This window comes from Numida meleagris, chromosome 2 (assembly GCF_002078875.1).
Source record: "Numida meleagris isolate 19003 breed g44 Domestic line chromosome 2, NumMel1.0, whole genome shotgun sequence".
Lineage (NCBI taxonomy): Eukaryota > Metazoa > Chordata > Aves > Galliformes > Numididae > Numida > Numida meleagris.
This window is the reverse complement of record NC_034410.1, coordinates 108,395,869-108,400,999: the sequence shown is the minus strand read 5'-3', so window position 1 is coordinate 108,400,999 and position 5,131 is coordinate 108,395,869. Positions and strand designations below refer to the sequence as shown.

General features: G+C 35.8%; 1 long non-coding RNA gene across 5 annotated transcripts in view; it reads right to left on the bottom strand.

Moving 5' to 3' along the window:
* LOC110395088 overlaps positions 1–3,371 on the bottom strand; it is a 17,775-nt gene extending 14,404 nt beyond the window's left edge. Inside the window, exons 1-2 of one of the 5 annotated variants that reach the window (XR_002436149.1) lie at positions 3,267–3,367; positions 1,397–1,558 (exon numbers count right to left, since the gene is read on the bottom strand). This is a non-coding gene — a long non-coding RNA (uncharacterized LOC110395088). Of the gene's footprint in view, positions 1–1,396; positions 1,559–3,244 lie in introns of all 5 variants that reach the window. The other 4 variants (XR_002436148.1, XR_002436150.1, XR_002436152.1 and 1 more) reach the window with 4 other exon arrangements.

Here is a 5,131-nt window from a genome sequence, read left to right as displayed (position 1 = left end):
AGTTCTCTATCAGCAGAGTTTCCTTTTCTGATATAAAGTGCTGATGTTGATGTAAAGTTGGTTACCTTGGATTACCTGAACTGAAGAGCCTCTTCAGTGGTGCACAAAGAGGGATGCAGTAGAAGTTATAAGATAGGCACTGCTTTGCTACCATAGGGTCACACTACAAGGATATGTGGCAAAAGACGTAATAATTCAGAGTAAGGAATTTACAGCCTCAGCACAACTTACAGCTTCAATATTGCTTTCAACTGAACTGAAAATAAATCTCCAGTGACGACACACCATGTAATTAAGACAGCTTGATTTTCTGTCAGTCAATCTTTATTCCCTTAAAAATGTTCAAGTCAATTTGGAAAAAAAAAAAAAAAAAAAGGAAAAATGAAAAAAAAAATGTAACCACCAGTTATAAAAAAATTACCACTATGAAGATTAAAACTTAAAAAATATAAGTATTACTTAACTCAGTTATTAAATTGTCATAGCTGAGGTACCAAATCACAAATGCTAAGCAGGAATTTTGTGTGTGTTTAGTATGCTTTTTTCTTTTCCTTGGTAACAAAGAACTTTGTATATAGCTTTCTGTTTGTTAAAAATACAAAGGATGTGTAAAAAAACTTTGAGTGAAATCTTTGATATTTCAGCTGTAGTGTCATGTGTCATTTTAAATGAAAAGTAGAAGAACAGTGTAGGACAAGGATGGCAGAAGGGCAGGATCAAATAACATATACCAATGAGAAACTGAGGCTGCTGAAGGAAGAAGTAAAGTAAATATTTTAAATTTAGGTCAACCATGATAGAGAAAGAATAAGAAAAGAGGACAGAAAGAGGTATGACTGGAAACACTTAGGAAGATCTGTGTCTTTTTTGGTACAGTATTGGAGCTGGGTTCCTCAGCAATTCAGTCTTCCTATACAAGAGAACAAAAAGCAAAATAAAATGTATTTATGTTACATAATATGTAATTTACCTGTGCCACTCACCATCATCAAAAGCCTCAGTTAAGTTGAAGAATATGACAAGATCTATAAACGAATTTCAAATCTGGTGGCAACAATTTGAACAGCTTACTTCTTTCTTTTTTTTGTAAGGCCCAAAGACATTGCTATGATTTGTTATAAAGTGATTTTCTCTGTCATTGGCTACAGGACTTCTAAAAATTAATTCTTATCAAAGAATGGCCATCTTAAAAAACAGGCAAAATCTACTGTCAGCTATTCCCCTACACTTGTTGTTTTCATTTTGAAGAATTCATAGGAAAGTTTTAAAAAAAAAAAAGCAAGATAAATTAATTGGTCTGACTGCTTCTGTGAGCTGCTGCGCCTAGAACTAGTCTGTTAGAAATAATCACTGGATATATCAAAGGGAATTTGGAAGCCACAGGATCACTGCTCACCTATTCAATTTCTGTTGCTTTAACCTCATATTTTCAGTAGTCACATGATGAAAACTGGGACCATTCCTAGGCATTCCTTAGATGCCCTGTTTGCCTCAGGAATGGGAGAGGAGGAAGAGACTTTTTTTTTCCTTTCCTTTGAATCACCAGAGACTTTCACAGCTGGAAAGAGGGTGTCAAAAACATCCATTAGGAAGTCATTACATTCTCAGCTGCTCAGCTAGTGTATCTCAATCACACTCTCAGTGAGATATAAATCAGTCACCAGGGCTAGAGTCATCATGAAATTTTTCCTCTAAGCCTGGGAGGCAGAAGTGTTCTGACACTCATAAGCAAGGCTGCCCTGTCTGTGCCTTTGATTCTGGTTTCTTGGGTCAGTCAGAACTTGACCTATCTGGCTTTCTCATTTGGGGTTGTTTTTTTTTTTAAACTTTTCAAGACTCCTCTTTCACCAATGTGTGTTACTCCTGACAGGACATTCCTATCAAAATGTTCTTTCTCTTAAAAATGATTACCTTGGCAGAGCACATTGGTAAGCTCTATCCTCTAATGCCACCCTGATGCAGCATGCCTGCAGTGACTCTTCCTCCATCTGCAGTGAAGGCTGCCACTGAACTACTGCCTCCAAAGATCCTTAAATCCAGGTTTCTCTGATTAAAGCTTCTCATTGAGAGAGAAAATTAGATACTTTTTCTAAACCAGAGTCTCCAGGAGTTGATTGTAAGGTTTTCTGCATGTTATTGCCCTTCCTGCTAAGCTCTAAAAATGACTCTGTATTTGGACTGTAGGATAAACTATTTGGGCTAGATTTTTTGTGAAGTAACATAAAGACCATGGGTGTCCAACTTTTGGCTTGTCTGGGCTGCACTGAGTGAAGAATTGTCTTGGACTGCATATTCAATAGACAATGTTGTAAGTATGTAAGTAGTAACAAAACTTCTCGTTTTTGTTTTTTCTATTTTTTTTTATTAAAACAAAAAAAAAGAGGGCAACAAAAACATAACACTAGTGGAATATTTGACCCTGTGTTTGTAAACTGAATGTGTCAATGTCTTGTTCGATGGAAGTGGATGCAATTCGTAGTGAGCTCTCAAGGTGCTCATAAGAAATTTTTGATGAAATTTTACTCCTCCTGTGCTTCATCCTTGAAAACAGTTGTTTGAAAATGTATTTATGTCAACTGAAAATGGAGTCGCAAATATGCCAAAAATTGATTATTTTTTCAGAAAATCTTTAAACCTATTCTCAAATCCTTTATCAAAATAGAAGGTGACCCTGCACACAGCAGGGAGGTTGAAACTAGATGATATCTGAGGTTGTTTTCAACCCAGGCCATTCTGTGATTCTATGGCAAGGATGCATATTTTTTGCTGTTCACAGGACTGTGCTTAGCCAACATATCAAAATGCATAAAATTATTTGCCATAACTTGAGCTTGCCATAGTTTAAGTTTCGTTTTGAATGATGTTACAGTTTGAAACATAGCATAGAAAAGTTGATTTTCACCTTGAAGACACATTTCAGTCATTTAAATGAGCGGTCTCAAATTCACCAAATAAACTTATAGCAAATTATTTTATATTTTCTTTTCCTGAGCTTTTTGAGATGTAAATTACAAAATTTGTCAGCATCACGCAAGTACTCTGGGTATTTCTTCTGCAGTGAATGTGTCAAATTATTAAGTATTATTAAATTATAAATATCTTATTAAATAACAGAAGCTCAAGTTCAATAATTAATGACGAAAACATGCATGTTTGCTTAATAACAAAAATGGTGTCTTCAGAGGTACACACACTTGCAGGTAAGTTGAAATACTATTGTCAGCAACCACTTTGTTTTACTCACCAAGTGACACATATTCACGTACCATGTAATAGGCGTGGGTCTCAGTTCAGCTGTGTGTGGTGGGCACAAGAGATAGAGCTAGCACTGCACTGTGCACTCCCCTCCACAGTGTTCCATTGTTGCCTAGGCAGAGCACAATGGAGCCAAAGGTCCTCCAAAAATGACCCCTTATGACTTCTTGGTTGCATAGGCAAAACCCCTCCAGATGAAGACAGCCTCAGGATAGAATTCATTAATGAAAAAGCCTGTAAAGATCATTATAACTCTGTAGTCAAAAATGTTTAGATATGTTTATAATAGTAACATTGGTCTGCTGTATTTGATTTGGAAAAACTACAATATTGATTTTTACACTTACAGCTTAACTTCCACTACAACGGAACTGATACACAAAGTAAAATTCAGTAAGAATATACTGCAATTCTCTTCTATTTCTAAAACAAAATGCTGAACAATACTTTTTTTCATGAAGTTAAGAGATTAAGTAAGTTTTAAGGTATGCTATATATATGTGACACTGCTTCTCATACCTCTTTTAGCAATACTATTTCACTTCTTCAGCAGTATGGCCTTTCACTGTCAGACAGTTCATTAGCATGTCCTGTGGCTTAAAAGCTGCTTGCAGAAATACAAAAAAAAAAAAAAATAAAATAAAATTCTGTAGACTCATAGAAATAAAGGATGGCAAAAAATACACAAGAGATAGTTTGATCAAGTCCTCTATACGGAGACAGGACCAAGTGTGTTTATATCAGCCTCAACAGGCACATATATATGGCTGTTTAAAACCTCTGATTTTAAGGAAATTGTGTGATCTACAAAACAGACAGAATGCTCTGTTATTTATCAGAAATTACAGCAGACATCTATAAATTACTCTCTTGGCTAATACATTCATATTTTTGTGGTCATTTTTCACTCCTTAATCTCACCTTTAGTAACAACCCTGCATTAAATCCCAGCTTAACAAAGTCAACAGAAAAATTCCCATGGACTTCAACAGAACCAGGTTTTCTCTCTGTTTTTCTTCTTGATTTACTTTAGTGGCCACGGAAATCTTTGGCTGACAGATTTATTTAGAAACAGTAAGACGGCTAGATTTTAAATCTTTCTTTAGCCTGTCTTTTATTTGAGTGTGTGCTTTGGGAGTATATTTAGATAATTTTTATATTTCAGTATAAATCCTGAGATAAAAAATGACTAAACCAATGTTTACCAACATTTCTTTTAATGGACTGGGGTTGAAGCATTAAGATTGATGGGAAAAATAAAGGTCAGGTTTCTTACTGAGCTCTGGTGACACAGGTACAGTTGGTGCTACCTTGGGCAACGGAAAGCAGTAAATCATCTCTCCAAGTCCCTGTCAGCCCTATGATTCTTTGATTTAACTAGTTTGCTTTTAGCTTCAATCAAAGATAGACTTGTGGCTAAGAAAAAAAAAACAGAAAATAAAAAGAACATGTCACGGGGGAAAAAAGTAATGTGATTCACATGTTTAAATCCACTGGCTAATAGAAGCAAATAACCAGACTTAAGTTCATTCTGAATATGTTTTCAGTTTCCAAACCAGAGGCTGAGTGCAGCCTTAAGAAGCTCTCTTTGATGTAAACTTCACGCTGGGGTTCTTTCACCATGTAATGAGGAGGAGGCATGGTGGGGCTAGGAACAAAAAGGGCCAAAGTGACTGTGACCTGAAAATGGGTTTTCAATCTTACAGAATTGCCCGGGATTAGTAAAGGAGACATCTTCTTCCTGTTGCTCTCTGGCTGCCGTTGTTTCAAATAGTCTCTGAAGAATTCAGGTATCTAAACGATTTGAAAAGAGACAGGTTTTTGGAGCTTTGTTGTTGTTTTTAGTAAGTCTTTAAGGCTCTTGGACATAAAAAGA